Source organism: Loxodonta africana, chromosome 27 (genome assembly GCF_030014295.1).
Source record: "Loxodonta africana isolate mLoxAfr1 chromosome 27, mLoxAfr1.hap2, whole genome shotgun sequence".
NCBI lineage: Eukaryota > Metazoa > Chordata > Mammalia > Proboscidea > Elephantidae > Loxodonta > Loxodonta africana.
In genome coordinates, this window is record NC_087368.1 from 450,671 (window position 1) to 469,033 (window position 18,363).

Here is an 18,363-nt window from a genome sequence, read left to right on the forward strand (position 1 = left end):
TCACAACAGACCCAAATGAAATTAAACGAATCATATCAGATTATTATGAAAAATTGTACTCTAACAAATTTGCAAACCTAGAAGAAATGAATGACTTTCTAGAAACACACTACGTACCTAAACTAACACAATCAGAAGTAGAACAACTAAATAGACCCATAACAAAAAGAGATTGAAACGGTAGTCCAAAAACTCCCCAACAAAAAAAAAGCCCTGCCCCGGACGGCTTCACTGCAGAGTTCTACCACATTTTCAGAGAAGAGTTAACACCACTACTGCTAAAGGTATTTCAAAGCATAGAAAATGATGGAATACTACCTAACTCATTCTATGAAGCCACCATATCCCTGATACCAAAACCAGGTAAAGACATCACAAAAAAAGAAAATTACAGAACTCTCTCTCTCATGAGCATAGATGCAAAAATCTTCAACAAAATTCTAGCCAATACAATTCAACAACATATCAAAAAAATAATCCACCACGACCGAGTGGGATGTATACCAGGTATGCAAGGCTGGTTTAATATTAGAAAAACCATTAATGTAATCTACCATATAAATAAAAGAAAAGACAAAAACCACATGGTCTTACCAATTTATGCAGAAAAGGCATTTGACAAAGTCCAACACCCACTTATGATAAAAACTCTTAGCAAAATAGGAATAGAAGGAAAATTCCTCAACATAATAAAGGGCATCTATACAAAGCCAACAGCCAACATCACCCTAAATAGAGAGAGCCTGAAAGCATTTCCCTTGAGAACAGGAACCAGACAAGGATGCCCTTTATCACCGCTCTTATTCAACATTGTGCTAGAGGTCCTAGCCAGAACAATTAGGCTAGACAACGAAATAAAGGGCATCCGGATTGGCAAGGAGGAAGTCAAATTATCTCTATCTGCAGATGACATGATCTTATACACAGAAAACCCTAAGGAATCCTCCAGAAAACTACTGAAACTAATAGAAGAGTTTGGCAGAGTCTCAGGTTATAAGATAAACATACAAAAATCACTTGGATTCCTCTACATCAACAAAAAGTACATCGAACAGGAAATCACGAAATCAGTACCATTCACAGTAGCCCCCAAGAAGATAAAATACTTAGGAATAAATCTTACCAAAGATGTAAAAGACTTATACAAACAAAACTACAAAGTACTACAGCAAGAAACTAAAAAGGACCTACATAAGTGGAAAAACATACCTTGCTCATGGGTAGGAAGACTTAACATAGTAAAAATGTCTATTCTACCAAAAGCCATCTATACATACAATGCACTTCCAATCCAAATTCCAATGACATTTCTTAATGTGATGTAGAAACAAATCACCAACTTCATATGGAAGGGAAAGAAGCCCCGGATAAGTAAAGCATTACTGAAAAAGAAGAAGAAAGTGGGAGGCCTCACTCTACCTAATTTTAGAATGTTTTTTTTTTTTTTTATTATACAGCCACAGTAGTCAAAACAGCCTGGTACTGGTACAAGAACAGGCACATAGACCAATGGGACAGAATTGAGAACCCAGATATAAATCCATCTACATATGAGCAGCTGATATTTGACAAAGGCCCAGTGTCAGTTAATTGGGGAAAAGATAGTCTTTTTAACAAATGGTGCTGGCATAACTGGATGTCCATTGGCAAAAAAATGAAACAGGACCCATACCTCATGCCATGCACAAAAACTAACTCCAAGTGGATCAAAGACTTAAACATAAAGACTAAAATGATAAAGATCATGGAAGAAAAAATAGGGATAACGTTAGGAGCCCTAATACAAGGCATAAACAGAATACAAAACATTACCAAAAATGACGAAGAGAAACCAGATAACTGGGAGCTCCTAAAAATCAAACACCTATGCTCATCTAAAGACTTCACCAAAAGAGTAAAAAGACCACCTACAGACTGGGAAAGAATTTTCAGCTATGACATCTCTGACCAGCGCCTGATCTCTGAAATCTATATGATTCTGTCAAAACTCAACCACAAAAAGACAAACAAGCCAATCAAGAAGTGGGCAAAGGATATGAACACACACTTCACTAAAGAAGATATTCAGGCAGCTAACAGATACATGAGAAAATGCTCTCGATCATTATCCATTAGAAAAATGCAAATTAAAACTACGATGAGATTCCATCTCACTCTAACAAGGCTGGCATTAATCCAAAAAACACAAAATAATAAATGTTGGAGAGGCTGCGCAGAGATTGGAACTCTTATACACTGCTGGTGGGAATGTAAAATGGTACAACCACTTTAGAAATCTATCTGGTGTTATCTTAAAAAGTTAGAAATAGAACTACCATAGAATCCAGAAATCCCACTCCTCGGAATATACCCTAGAGAAATAAGAGCCTTTACACGAACAGATATATGCATACCCCTGTTTATTGCAGCTCTGTTTACAACAGCAAAAAGCTGGAAGCAACCAAGGTGTCCATCGATGGATGAATGGATAAATAAATTATGCTATATTCACACAATGGAATACTACGTATCAATAAAGAACAGTGATGAATCTGTTAAACTTTTCATAACATTGAGGAACCCGGAAGGCATTATGCTGAGCGAAATTAGTCAGAGGCAAAAGGACAGATATTGTATAAGACCACTATTATAAGATCTTGAGAAATAATATAAACTGAGGACACATACTTTTGTGGTTATGGCGGGGGAGGGAGGGAGGATGGGAGAGGGTTATTTACTGATTAGTTAGTAGTTAAGAACTACTTTAAGTGAAGGGAAGGACCATACTCAATACAGAGAAGGTCAGCTCAACTGGACTGGACCAAAAGCAAAGACGTGTCCAGGATAAACTGAATGCTTCGAAGGTCAGCAGAGCAAGGGCGGGGGTTTGGGGACTATGGCTTAAGGGGAGTTCTAAGTCAATTGGCAAAACAATTCTATTATGAAAACATTCTGCATCCCACTTTGAAATGTGGCGTCTGGGGTCTTAAATGCTAACAAGCGGCCATCTAACCAAAAAAAAAATCAATTCTTCTCAACCCACCTGGATCAAAAGAGAATGAAGAACCCCAAGGTCACAGGATAACTATGAGCCCAAGAGACTGAAAGGGCCACATGAACCAGAGACTTATATCATCCTGAGACCAGAAGAACTAGATGGTGCCAGGCCACAACCATTGACTGCCCTGACAGGGAGCACAACAGAGAACCCCTGAGGGAGCAGGAGAACAGTGGGATGCAGACCCCAAATTCTCATAAAAAGACCATACTTAATGGTCTGACTGAGACTAGAGGAATCCCAGCGGTCATGGTCGCGAAACCTTCTGTTGGACCAGGATAGGAACCATTCCCGAAGACAACTCATCAGACATGGAAGGGACTGGACAATGGGTTGGAGAGAGATGCTGACGAAGAGTGAGCTACTTGTATCAGGTGAACACTTGAGACTGTGTTGGCATCTGTCTGGAGGGGAGACAGGAGGGTAGGGAGGGTTAGAAACTGGCAAAATCGTCACGAAAGGAGAGACTGGAAGGAGGGAGTGGGCTGACTCATTAGGGGGAGAGTAAGTGGGAGCATGGAGTAAGGTGTATATAAGCTTATATGTGACAGACTGACTTGATTTGTAAACTTTCACTTAAAGCACAATAAAAATTATTAAAAAAAATAGAATGATCTCACATATTCTCTTTTATGTGTAGCCTCTTTCGCTCAACTTTACATGTATGAGATTCACCCACATTGTTGCATGTAATTGTGGTTTGTATTGTCATTGCTGTATAGTGTTCCATTTTCTGAATTCACCAAACTTTTTTATTCATTGTATTGTTGGTGGACATTCAGGCTGTTTCTAGTTTGGAGTTATTATAAGCAATGCAGCTGGAAACATCTCTGTACATTTTGGGGGGATGCAGTTCACATGTCTGTGGGAATAATGTAGGCATGGAATTGCTGGGTCACATAGTGTGTGTCTGGGAGCCCTGGTGGCACAATGGTTAAGAGCTTGGCTGCTAGCCAAAGGGTCAGCAGTTTGAATCCACCAGCTGCTCCTTGGAAACCCTATGGGGCAGTTGTACTCTGTCCTGTAGGATCACTATGAGTTGGAATTGACTCCATGGCAATGGGTTTGGTTAGTTTAGTGTGTGTCTTTGTTTAGCTGTAGTAGATATTGACAAACAATTTTCCAAAACAGAAGGCCCATTCTTAACCTAACAGTAAACGTCCCTACTCCCATTCTGGAGTCCTGGTGGCATAGTGGTAAAGAACACAGGCTGCTAACCAAAACGGCGGCGGTTCAAATCTGCCAGCTGCTCCTTGGAAACCCTACGGGGCAGTTCTACTCTGTCACATAGATTCACTATGAGTTGGAGTTGACTCGATGACACACAAGAGCAACAAAACTCCATCGTATCCTTTCTTTGAGTTGTGAGGAATCTCAAACATGACATTATTTCTCACGTGCAAGATTTACAAATCTCTACCAAAATATCAGTGATAAGATTTCAAAATAAATAAATGTTTCTAGGAAATCCTCAGGAGTGGCTGACTGAAAAGCAAAGAATCTGAATGGCAGCTAGAAAGCCAAGATGCTAAGACATTTTTCTTTGTGGCAGAGAGGGCTGGGGGTGTTTTGCAAACACCCCTGCCAACGAGGCTTGGTGATCATCGCAGGGCTAATTAAAAACCCTTGGGCAACCAAGGGGGGCGGGCCCTGCACCGTGATTCGAATTGGGCCATCCCAGGGCTTTTGACTAATTATAAACACAAAGAGCATTTAAAGGCTATGATTTAAAAAAAAAAAAAAGAAAAACACTTCAGGGTGCTTGTGAGTGCCCAGCTGGGAGGCAGGGGTACCAGCGAAAATCTCCTGCCACTGACTAAATCACATGGAGCCCCCCTTCATGTACCCATCCTCCCCTGCATGCACTGAGGAAGGGCTTCGTCTGTGTCCTGCAGAAGTTGCGGGGGACGGGGTCAGTCATTTCCATTGTGGGGGCCCTCGTGTGATAAACCTCCTATTCTCCTGCTCTCACAAAGCATGGATGCGCAGACTGGGGTGATCCAGGCTTCTGGAGGGAGGCTGTTGTATGTTCAAGCTTTGATCCCCATTAGCTACAAACTGCAAATAATCCATAAGGTCTGCAAATGAGGCTCTAATTAATAGCACTTATATATATATATTTTTTATTAACATGTCTTGTCCTGGAACCTGCCAGGAGGAGCTGCGAATGTTTGCCAGGGAGGAAAGGCACACTTGTGCACCTCACTGCAAAAGCTTGTCTGCTCAGGTGAAAAATCCTGGGCTCACTGATAGGTAAGAAAGAAGCTGAAACTGAAAGGCTGCTTTGGTGCCCCCAGGTCATCTGGAAAAGTGTCCACACAGTTCAGGTTTGAGGGATGATTTGCTGTGAGGTGGAGAAATGGGACAGGAATGCATTTCCCTGCCTCCCCTGCCTTGGGGCCCTGCCTGGCCTGGGCCCTAATGAGTTCTCAGTGCACAGCCTCTGAGAAGAGACAGGCAACCTAAGGCCGGAAAAAACTGGCAGAGGCTGGGCTCTGAGGGGAGGACTGATGGTGAAAAGTTGATTGCATTAATAGCCTTGCTTACTCCCTAGAGCTATAACCCAACCTAAGCTGTAATCCCACCCATTGCTGTTGAGTCAATTCCAACTGATAGCGACCCTGTAGCACAGAGTAGAGCTGCCTCATAGTGTTTCCAAGGAGTGACTGGTGCATTTGAACTGCAGAACTTTTAATTAGCAGCTGATCTGTTAACTGCTTTGCCACCAAGGCTCCACTCCCTAGAGCTGGGGCAGGGGGAGGGCAGTTAATTTTACTTGATTCACGGACCCCTCTGGCATTCTAGTGGAGCCCGTGGACCCCTTTTCAAATTAAAATTTTTAAGTACATAAAACATAATGTATAATATTATATTAAAATACAGCTTTCAAAATATTTAAAGTATTACAATATGGTAGTAAATGTGGTTGCAATATGAAGATCTAGTAACAGATTGATGACTGCAATAATTTTGAAATAATGATGATCATAAGCAGTACTTCCAGATATCTGCAATAACTGTAACCTTGTATGAGAATATCTGTGATTTCAGTGGGTGACAGTTACAATTCCTGCTAACACTCCTGTGATGTGTTACCTACATTCATTACGGAAGGTAATACAAAATTTCAGTTAGAGGTTAGTGCGAATACAATTTTTGTCTTCCAAGTTTATAAACCTTGGAAACCCTATGGGGCAGTTCTACTCTGTCCTATACGGCTGTTACGAGTCATAATCAACTCGACTGCATACAACAACAAGAAGCCCTTGTTTAGTGTCATTTACCAATGGCATAAACTGGATTTAAAAATATACGTCCAAGGTTATTAATAAACATTTCCCTAGCTTCAAAAGACTTATACAACGACTAAAAATGATTCTTATGAAAAATTATTCTTAAGGGCATTGACATAAAAATATTTTAATGGCTCTTTACAATAGTTGAGTTGAGATATGAAGAGATATTCATCCTTCTAGTCATTCTTCTATTTATTAAGAGCGTTCTGAGTTGGAACCAGCTTGATGGCAGCGGGTTTGGTTTGTTTGTTTGTTTGTTTTAATGCAGCAATTAGGGACGAAACCTTCCACCGTAATTATAACAACTTTAGCTGGTGGCAGACAGCTAGCAGCTCCCCAAAGATTTGTTCTGTCCTTCCATAGAGTAGAGTTGTCCCTGGGAAGTTGCTGCCAAGCCAAGGACTGTATGTCCTACCCCTGCATTTAGGTGGAGGTGATAAGATGAGCTCTCAGGAGTGGCATGTGAGCATAAATGATGGATGCCTCTTTCAGGCCAAGGCTTTGAAGAAGCAGACGTGCCTTCCTCACCCTCTTTTCATCTGTCTGCCAGTTGAATATTGAAGAAGTCAGCCTGGGTGCCAGAATGACTCACGGAACAAAGTGCCCCCCAGTCCCCTTCCACAGTTTTTAAGACCCATTTTGGACACCACAGGATTGCGTGATAAACTTCTGTTGTGCTAAACTCTTGAGATTTTGGGGTTTGTCTGTTACAGCGTGTTTTTTTCCTTAACTAATACGAGAGGCATCAGTTAGGGATTTTGCATGGGGGCCCTTCTTTCCCTACCCATCATGGATGGTATGGCAGGTATTGCAAACTGACTCACTCAACTCCATTCCAACCCCTTTGTAGTGGGAAAGCTAAAGGGGAGGAAGTCAAAGATATTTCCTCATTTCCCAGACACCCATTTATAGTTCAGGCTTCACATGAGATATACATTGTTCCATGGGTGTACTTGTGTGTGATTTAGGAGGCAGAAATGAACATAATGAGGTAGAGGTCATGCTCCTACTATTTCTACTGTTTCTTCTATCAACCATGTTTGTGAGGCTACAGATATAGGAACTTATTTTTTCACCTAACAATAAGTTTGAAGGAAGTCAGATACTGGTGTTGCTTCATGAGTTCAACAGTGTCAGGGTCAGCATCTGTGCGGTTCTTTTGGATGTTCCCTCATGGTTGCAAGGCCATTGCTGCAGCTCCACCCACCACATCTGTATTTCAGGCAGGGGAAAAAAAAAAAGAAGTAGAAAAGGGGAACAGCAATGCCAACTGCTTCTTTTTATCAAAAAGGCAAAAGCTTTCCCAGAAGCCTTCACAACAACTTACCTGTAGGTCTCACTGTCCAAAACTGGGTACATTGCCACCTGAACAAAATTAGGGTTCTGTTGGCATGCAAGAGGGAAGGATACCTATAGGGTACCCTAAAACGTAGAAGTCATGGTCACTGTTCTCAAGGACCTGGTAATGGCTTTGTAGAAACAAAATATATGCATGTACATTTGAATAATAATACCAGCGTTAAGAAAAGCTATAAGACAATAACGTAAGTTACAGGGCAGACATTTTAGAGGACATGGGAATTGTAGGGGCCTTAATCTATGCCACCTCATTTTCAGGAGGGCTGGTGTGAAGAACCATGCATCTCAGCTGAACTCTGTGGGTAGCCTCTTGCTTGCCCATGGTGCCATGCTAGCATCACCTGCCAGAGAAAACCAGTGTTCTGAGCGAGCGTCCAAATGAAGTGCCCTTGGCAGGATTGATGAGCAGGAAGTGGTGACCTTTACCTGGCCCTGGGAGGATGAGAAGATACTACAGGGACCGAGGAAAGGGTCCTGAACACAACTCCAGAAGTTTTGTGAGTAGAGCGTTTCCCTGGATGCCAGAAACACTAAGGCTGGCCACCTGCCTGTAATTAACCCAAATCTCCTTAGTCACCCAGAGAGTAAGGGGCTTTCACCCTGGAATTACTGGCAATTGCTTTTTTTTTTTTTTAAATAATTTCTATTGTGCTTTAAGTGAAAGTTTAAAAATCAAGTCACTCTCTCACACAAAAACCCATATACACCTTGCTACACACTCCCAATTACTCTCCCCCTAATGAGAGAGCCTGCTCTCTCCCTCCACTCCTTCTTTTCGTGTCTTTTTCGCCAGCTTCTAACCCCCTCCACCCTCTTATCTCCCCTCCAGGCAAGAGGTGCCAACAGTCTCAAGTGTCCACCTGATCCAAGAAGCTCACTCCTCACCAGCATCCCTCTCCAAACCATTGTCCAGTCCAATCCATGTCTGACAAGTTGGCTTCGGGAATGGTTCCTGTCATGGGCCAACTGAAGATCTGGGGGCCATAACCACCGGGATCCTTCCAGTCTCAGTCAGACCATTAAGTCTGGTCTTATGAGAATTTGGGGTCTGCATCCCACTGCTCTCCTGCTCCCTCAGGGGTTCTTTGTTGTGTTCCCTGTTAGGGCAGTCATCGGTTGTAGCCGGGTACCATCTAGTTCTTCTCATCTTAGTATGATGTAGTCGCTGGTTCATGTAGCCCTTTTTATCTTTTGGGCTCGTAATCACCTTGTGTCCTTGGTATTCTTCGTTCTCCTTTGATCCAGGTGGGTTGAGACCAATGGATGCATCTTAGATAGCTGCTTGCTGGTGTTTAAGACCCCAGACGCCACTCTTCAAATTGGGATGCAGAATGTTTTCTTAATAGATTTTATTATGCCAGTTGACTTAGATGTCCCCTGAAGCCATGGTCCCCAGACACCTGCTCCTGTTACGCTGGCCTTCAAAGCATTCAGTTTATTCAGGAAACTTCTTTCCTTTTGGTTTAGTCCAATTGTGCTGACCTCCCCTGTATTGTGTGCTGTCTTTCCCTTCACCTAAAGTAGTTCTTATCTACTATTTTTTTTTTTAATTAGTGAATACCCCTCACCTACCCTTCCTTCCTCCTCCCTCTCATAACCACAAAAGAATGTTCTCTTCTCAGTTTAGACTATTTCTCAAGTTCTTTTAATAGTGGTCTTATACAATATTTGTCCTTTTGCAACTGACTACTTTCACTCAGCATAATGCCTTCCGGGGTTACTCGGGTGGGAATGCTTTCCAGCTTCCTCCACATTATGAAATGTTTCACAGATTCTTCACTGTTCTTTATCGATGCGTAGTATTCCGTTGTGTGAATATACCATAATTTATTTATCCATTCATCTGTTGATGGGCACCTTGGTTGCTTCCATGTTTTTGCTATTGTAAACAGTGCTGCAATAAACGTGGATGTCCGTATATCTGTTTGTGTAAAGGCTCTTATTTCTCTAGGATATATTCTGAGGAGTGGGATTTCCAGGTTGTATGGTAGTTCTATTTCTAACTTTTTAAGGAAACGCCAGATAGATTTCCAAAGTGGTTGTACCATTTTACATTCCCACCATCAGTGTATAGGTGTTCGGATCTCTCCACAACCACTCCAACATTTATTATTTTGTGTTTTTTGGATTAATGCCAGCCTTGTTGGAGTGAGATGGAATCTCATCGTAGTTTTAATTTGCATTTCTCTAATGGATAATGATCAGAGCATTTTCTCATGTATCTGTTAGCTGCCTGAATATCTTCTTTAGTGAAGTGTGTGCTCATACCCTTTTCCAAATTTTTAATTGGGTTGCCTTTTTGTGGTTGAGTTTTAGCAGAATTGTATAGATTTTAGAGATCAGGCGCTGGTCGGATATGTCATAGCTGAAAATTTTTCCCAATCTGTCAGTGGTCTTTTTACTCTTTTGGTGAAGTCTTTAGATGAGCATAGGTGTTTGATTTTTAGGAGCTCCCAGTTATCTGGTTTCTCTTCGTCATTTTTGGTAATGTTTTGTATTCTGTTGATGCCTTGTATTAGGGCTCCTAAGGTTGTCCCTATTTTTTCTTCCATGATCTTTATCGTTTTAGTCTTTATGTTTAGGTCTTTGATCCACTTGGAGTTAGTTTTTGTGCATGGCATGAGGTATGGGTCCTGTTTCATTTTTTTGCAAATGGATATCCAGTTATGCCAGCACCATTTGTTAAAAAGACTATCTTTTCCCCAATTAACTGACACTGGGCCTTTGTCAAATATCAGCTGCTCATACGTAGATGGATTTATATCTGGGTTCTCAATTCTGTCCCATTGGTCTATGTGCCTGTTCTTGTACCAGTACCAGGCTGTTTCGACTACTGTAGCTGTATAATACATTCTAAAATCAGGTAGAGTGAGGCCTCCCACTTTCTTCTTCTTTTTCAGTATGCTTTACTTATCCGGGGCTTCTTTCCCTTCCATATGAAGTTGGTGTTTTGTTTCTCCATCACATTAAGAAATGTCATTGGAATTTGGATCAGAAGTGCATTGTATTTATAGAACACTTTTGGTAGAAGAGACATTTTTACTATGTTGAATCTTCCTATCCATGAACAAGGTATGTTTTTCCACTTATGTAGGTCCCTTTTAGTTTCTTGCACTAGTACTTTCTAGTTTTCCTTGTATAGGTCTCTTACATCTTTGGTAAGATTTATTCCTAAGTATTTTATCTTCTTGGTGGCTAGTGTGAATGGTACTGATTTGGTGATTTCCTCTTTGATGTTCTTTTTGTTGATGTAGAAGAATCCAAGTGATTTTTGTATGCTTTTTTTTTTTTTATCTTGTAATTTGAAATTCTGCCGAACTCTCTATTAGTTTCAGTAGTTTTCTGGAGGATTCCTTAGGGTTTTCTCTGTATAAGATAATGTCATCTGCAAGTAGAGGTAATTTTACTTTTTCCTTGCCAATCCGGATGCCCTTTATTTCTTTGTCTAGCCTAATTGCTCTGGCTAGGACCTCCAGCACAATGTTGAATAAGAGCGGTGATAAAGGGCATCCTTGTCTGGTTCCTGTTCTCAAGGGAAATGCTTTCAGGCTCTCTCTATTTAGGATGATGTTGGCTGTTGGCTTTGTATAAATGCCCTTAATTTTATTGAGAAATTTTCCTTCAATTCTTATTTTGCTGAGATTTTTTATCATGAATGGGTGTTGGAATTTGTCAAATGCCTTCTCTGCATCAATTGATAAGATCATGTGGTTTTTGTCTTTTGTTTTATTTATATGGTGGATTACATTAATGGTTTTCCTAATATTGAACCAACCTTACATACCTGGTATAAATCGCACTGGGTCATGGTGGATTATTTTTTTGATATGTTGTTGAATTGTGTTGGCTAGAATTTTGTTGAAGATTTTTGCATCTATGTTCATGAGGGATATAGGTCTGTAATTTTCTTTTTTTGTGGTGTCTTTACCTGGTTTTGGTATCAGGGATATGGTGCCTTCATAGACTGAGTTTGGTAGTATTCCATCCTTTTCTCTGCTCTGAAATACCATTAGTAGTAGTGGTGTTAACTCTTCTCTGAAAGTTTGGTAGAACTCTGCAGTGAAGCCGTCGGGGCCAGGGATTTTTTTGTTGTTGTTGTTCGGAGTTTTTCGATTACAGTTTCAATCTCTTTTTGTTATGGGTCTATTTAGTTGTTCTACTTCTGATTGTGTTAGTTTAGGTACGTAGTGTGTTTCTAGGAAGTCATTCATTTCTTCTAGGTTTGCAAATTTGTTAGAGTACAATTTTTCTTAATAATCTGATATAATCCTTTTAATTTCAGTTGGGTCTGTTGTGATATGCCCCATCTTATTTCTTATTCAGATTATTTTTTTCCTTTCCTGTATTTCTTTATTCAGTCTGGCCAATGGTTTATCAATTTTGTTAATTTTTTCAAAGAACCAGCTTTTGGCTTTGTTAATTCTTTCAGTTGTTTTTCTGTTCTGTAATTCATTTAGTTCAGCTCTACTTTTATTATTTGTTCTCTTCTGGTGCCTGATGGGTTCTTTTGTTGCTCGCTTTTTGTTTGTTTAAGTTGTAGGGACAGTTCTCTGATTTTGGCTCTTTCTTCTTTATGTGTGCATTTATTGATATAAATTGACCTCTGAGCACTGCTTTTGCTGTGTCCCAGAGGTTTTGATAGGAAGTGTTTTCATTCTCATTGCACTCTATGAATTTCTTTATTCTCTCCTTAATGTCTTCTGCAACTCAGTCTTTTCTGAGCAGGGTATTGTTCAGTTTCCAAGTATTTGATTTCTTTTCCCTGATTTTTCTGTTGATTTCTACTTTTATGGCCTTGTGGTCTGAGAAGATGCTTTGTAATATTTCGATGTTTTGGGTTCTGCAAAGGTTTGTTTTACGACCTAATATGTGATCTATTCTAGAGAATGTTCCATGTGCACTAGAAAAAGAAGTATACTTTGCAGCTATTGGGTGGAGTGTTCTGTATAAGTCTATGAGTTCAAGTTGGTTGATTGTAGCAGTTAGATCTTCCATGTCTCTATTGAGCTTCTTACTGGAGGTCCTGTCCTTCTCTGAAAGTGCTGTGTTGAAGTCTCCTACTATAATTGTGGAGATGTCTATCTCACTTTTCAGTTCTGTTAAAGTTTGTTTTATGTATCTTGCAGCCCTGTCATTAGGTGCATACAGATTTAATATGGTTATATCTTCCTGGTCAATTGTCCCTTTTATCATTATGTAGTGTCCTTCTTTATCCATTGTGGTGGATTTAACTTTAAAGTCTATTTTGTCAGATATTTATAGTGCCATTCCTGCTCTTTTTTGCTTGTTGTTTGCTTGATATATTTTTTTCCATCGTTTGAGTTTTAGTTTGTTTGTGTCTCTAAGTCTAAGATGTGTCTCTTGTAGGCAGTATAAAGACAGATCATGTTTCTTTATCCAGTCTGAGACTCTCTGTCTCTTTATTGGGGCATTTAGTCCATTTACATTCAGTGTAATTACAGATAAGTATGAGTTTAGTGCTGTCATTTTGATGCCTTTCTGTGTATGTTTTTGCCAATTTCATTTTTCCACTTACTTTTTTGTGCTGAGACATTTTTCTTTGTAAATTTTGTGTTCTTCATTTTCAGAGTAGTTGAGTTTATGTTTGCTGAGTCGTTATGTTTTTCTTGGTTTTTATTTTGAGTTATGGAATTGTTAGACCTCTTTGTGGTTACCTTAATATTTACCCCTATTTTTCTAAGTAAAAACCTAACTTGTATCATCCTATGTCATCTTTTTTTCCTCTCCATATGGAAGGTGTATGCCTCCTGTGTTTAGTCCCTCTTTTTGGTTATTGTAATCTTTTACATAATGACTTCAGTGGTTTCTGTTTTGAGCATTTTTTTCTTTTTAAGATTAATCATTTTGTTTTTGTGATTTCCCTATTTGAGTTGATATCAGGATGTTCTGTTCTGTGACCTTGTGTCGTGTTGGTATCTGATATTATAGATTTTCTGACCAAGGAATTTCCTTTAGTAATTCTTGTAGCTTTGGTTTGGTTTTTGCAAATTCTCTAAGCTTGTGTGTATCTGTAAATGTTTTAATTTCGCCTTCATATTTGAGAGAGAGTTTTGCTGGATATATGATCCTTGGCTGGCAGTTTTTCTCCTTCAGTGCTCTATATATGTCATCCCATTGCCTTCTTGACTGCATGGTTTCTGCTGAGTAGTCTGAACTTATTCTTATTGATTCTCCTTTGTAAGTGACTTTTCTTTTATCCCTGACTACTTTTAAAATTTTCTCTTTATCTTTGGTTTTCGCAAGTTTGATGATAATATGCCCTGGTGGTTTTTTTTTTTTTTTTTTTTTGGATCTGTCTTAAATGGGGTTCTATGAGCATCTTGGATAGATACCCTTTCGTCTTTCATGATGCCATGTAAGTTTTCTGCCGACAGATCTTCAGCTATTCTCTCTGTATTTTCTGTAATCGCTCCTTGTTCTGGAACTTCAATCACATGCAAGGTATTCTTCTTGATAGAGTCCCACATGATTCTTAGGGTTTCTTCATTTTTTTTTTAATTCTTTTATCTAATTTTTCTTCAACTATATTTGTTTAAATTGCCTTATCCTCCACCTCTCCGACTCTGCATTCCAATTCCTCGATTCTGCTCCTCTTCTTATCGAGTTGTCTAATTCTGTAATTTTATTGTTAATCTTTTGGATTTCAGAAAGCTGTGTCTCTATGGATTCTTGCAGCTTGTTGATTTTTCCACTATGTTCTTGAATAATGTTTTTGATTTCTTCAACTGCTTTATCAGTGTGTTCCTTGGCTTTTTCTGTAGATTGCCTTATTTCATTTCTGAGATCATCCCTGATATCTTGAAGCATTCTGTAAATTAGTTTTTTATATTCTGCATCTGGTAATTCCAGGATTATATCTTCGTTTGGGAAAGATTTTGATTCTTTAATTTGGGGATTTGTAGAAGCATTCATGGTCTGCTTCTTTATGTGATTTGATATCGAATGCTGTCTCCGAGCCATCTGTAAGATATTGTAATGATTTATTTTATATTTGCTTACTGAGCCTTAGCTTGTTTTTCTTCATTTCAGCATACCCAGATGGGCTACTAGATTGCGCTGTCTTGATTGTTGTAGCCTTTGAATCACTTATGTCCTATTACTAGCTGGTTTGGTCTGTTACCAGATATATAAGCCTAAGACTCCATTCACTATTCTTGAATAGAATCAGCTTAGGTGTTCTGATTTTGGGTCACCAAATGTGTGGTGTAGACTGTCACCTATTAACTTAGAGGAGTAGTGGTGATAGTTCTGTGCACCAGATTCTAGTAGCGGCAGGGGGTCACGCTTCAAGGAGGACAGGATGCTGACGGCCTTCCCCCAAGTGCCAGTGAGGTAGGTGCATCTCTATTCCTAAAGCACTTTGGTGGGTGGGCTCTGGAGCTGTACCTTAGGCATCCAATGCTTGTACCTCTCAAGATTGGTAGGCGTCAGTATCCTCAGATCCCTTTGGCAGGTGGCTAGGTGGTTTGGGTGGAGCTTCAGCCCTCAGCTCCCTGCTTTGGATCAGTGTGGGCTCTGTTTGATAGGTGAGATATCAGACCTGGAAAACTTGTCTTTCCAGTGCTCTGCTAAAACAATTACAGTCAGATCTCTATAAGAATTGCCTTTGCATTATAATAGCCACCTTATTCCCTACAGGGATGAAAGCCCAAGACTGTGGATCTTATATGCTTGGCTGGAGCTGGTTCTGTATTTTCATTCCAGTATAGGGAAGTCCGGAAAGAATTTTTCCTCCCTGGATTGTTAGTATCTGCTTCTCTCAGGCCAGGAGAATGGGTTAGAGGAAAAAAAAACCTGGATGAGCAGGAGCATTTCACTCCCTGGCCCAGGAAGTTCCAATGTTAATGAAGCCACCTGGGGCAGGGAGGGGAGGGATCAGATAGATAGGAGAGTATAGCACCCAGCAATATAAAGTTACTTATCTTGCTTGGTGGTGACTGTTTTATCTGAGAGGCGTGTAGCCTGTGTGCACTGGCTGGGTCAAGATTGCCCCCGAGGGTCCGGCCTGCGTTCCATTCTGTGCTTGTGCCCCCTCAGAAGCCATGGTCAGCTCCTCTGCTCCTAGTCCAAAGCCCAGCGCCAAGGTTTCCTGGCTGGGACACTGCACTCCAGGCTCCAAAACCAGTCATTGCTTCCCAGTGATTTATCCTCCTATAAGCCACGTCATTGTGCAGCCTGCGTGCGCTGGCTGGGTTTCCCCCAAGGTTACTTCAGGGGGCTAGGGCTGCGTCCTGTGCTTGCACTGTCTCAGGAAGCTGTGCTCAGCTCCTCTGCACTTAATGCAAAGCCCGGCACCAAGGTTTTCTGACTGGGACGCTGGCTCCAGGCTCCAAAAACAGTTGCTGCTTCCCTGTGGTTGCTTGTTCTCTTTTCAGCTGTGTCAGTGTGCAGCCTGCTTGCACTGGCTGAGTCTCTACTGAGGTTACCCCAGGGGGTTAGGGATTAGGGCTGTGTCCCGTGCTTGCCCCGTCTCAGTAAGCTGCAATCAGCCCCACCACTCGGCACCAGGGATCCACAAGGGCTCGAGGCTGTGGCACGGGACGCGGGTTCCAGAAGCAGTCGCTGCTTCAGGGTGTGGGTTGTCACTCAGGTCAACTCTTTAGATCTGTGTTTGATGGTCAGGGATCCTAGATTGTCATGTATGTGATCGATTCACTTGTTTTTCCAAGTCTTTGTTGCAAGAGGGATCCGCGGTAGCTCCTACCTAGTTAGCCATGTTGGTCCTGACTCCGACCTTTCTTTTTTTTAATTTTTATTGTGCTTTAAGTGAAAGTTTACAAATCAAGTTAGTCTCTCACAGAAAAACATGTATACATCTTGCTACATACTCCCGGTTGCTCTCTGCCTAATGAGACAGCCCGCTCCCTCCCTCCAATCTCTCTTTTCGTGTTAATTTTGTCAGCTTTGAACTCCCTCTACCCTCTCATCTCCCCTCCTGGCAGGAGATGCCAATATAGTCTCAAGTGTCCACCTGATCCAAGAAGCTCACTCCTCACAAGCATCCTTCTCCAACCCATTGTCCAGTCCAATCCCTGTCTGAAGAGTTGGCTTTGGGAATAGTCCTGTCCAGGGCCAACAGAAGGTCTGGGGGCCATGACCACTGGGGTCCTTCTACTCTCAGTCAGACCATTAAGTCCGGTCTTTTTATGAGAATTTGGGGTCTGGATCCCACTGCTTTCCTACTCCCTCAGAGGTTCTTTGTTGCATTCTGTGTTTATGACCTGATTTTGAGGGTTTCATCATCCTGTTTACTCCCTCTAAATACACTCATTTTTCTCTCTCCCTCCTGAAACATAACCATGAATTGAACACTATGCTGTGCGGGGAGGGGATGAGGGGGAAGAAGAGGGCATCTAAACAACACAGACAAAACAGGACTGTCACTTTTCTCTTTCTAGACTCTACATTGCCATTCATGCAGACCAACATCAAATTTGCCTCACTGCCTAGGTTGTTTTCAACTCACACTATCTTGCTATCCATGAAAATCTTCATGTGTTTTTAAACTACTTTTTTCAAAGTGTAAGTGGAGTCTTCTAAGTGTTCATTAAGATCTATTTTCTCTTTCTTCTATAGTAGTTAGGTGCTTGGCTACTCAACTAGAGATGACATTTTTCAGCCTCCCTTGCAGGTAGATATTGTCACGGAGTATAAGAGGATAAGCAGAAACATATATCTGCTAGTGAATACTCGTTGCTGTCAAGTTGATTCCAACTCACACCGACCCTATAGGACAAAGTAGAGCTTCCTACACGGTTTCCAAGGAGGTGCTCGTGGATTCAGTCTGCCAACTTTTTGCTTACCAGCCAATTTCTTAATAACTATGGTTTAGCAGTCTCATTTTCTAGTCATCTCAGGAGTTTAGATATATTTCTGAACTCATTTTAGACTATCTAGGAAATTTTCTACAATCTCTTTACCAGTTTGGATCTTAGTCTCTCAGTATTCCCATTCCAAAGTCTTAAGAGAAAGTCCAATTGGGCCAGCTCAGCCAACAGAGTCATAGGTCAGGTGTCCACTCTGGTTCAGTCATCTGTGGTCGAGACGACAGAGTCTTGAGATAAAACTATGAGAGCCTAAATTCATGTCTTCGAGTGACGATGAGAGGCAATTTCAGATAAAAGCATGGGGCTAAGCATGAACTCCTAATCACACAGAGTTTCTGGAACTGCAAAGTCAAGGACCAGATTTTAGGTTACGCATCCATACCTAAGCACTGACAACTGAGGAGACCCAGTGTGCAAAATTGCCCTGCTCACTTGTGCTAAATTGTTATAGTGGTGGCCTCCAGTGCACAAAACCTCCTGGTGTTTGCACCCTTCTGTAGCCCCCTCCCACACTGACTCTTGATCGTGTGACTTGCTTGGCCAATGAGACATTAGCAAAATGATGCCAGCAGAGGCTTGATAAGCGCTTGCATACCGGGGCTTGTCCTTCTTGGAAGGTAATGCCATGATGTGAAGAAACGTGGGCTAGATTACCAAATGGTGAGAGGAACTAGAGGATGAGAGGCCATCTTGGATGTCCTAGTCCCAGTCAGGCTTCCAGCTAAATGTAACCCATGAGTGAACTTAGCTATACCATGTGGAACAAAACCACTCAGTTGATTCTAGTAAGTCCACAAAATCATGAAAAGTAATAAATTCCTGT

The 18,363-nt window shown here is 41.0% G+C and overlaps 1 long non-coding RNA gene across 1 annotated transcript in view; it reads left to right on the forward strand.

Annotated features, from left to right (window-relative positions):
- The first annotated feature begins 7,847 nt into the window (after nt 1-7,847).
- Nucleotides 7,848-18,363, forward strand: part of LOC135228724 (uncharacterized) — a 39,471-nt gene continuing 28,955 nt past the window's right edge. Inside the window, exon 1 of the long non-coding RNA XR_010319503.1 lies at nt 7,848-8,189. This is a non-coding gene — a long non-coding RNA (uncharacterized LOC135228724). The remainder of the gene's footprint in view (nt 8,190-18,363) is intronic.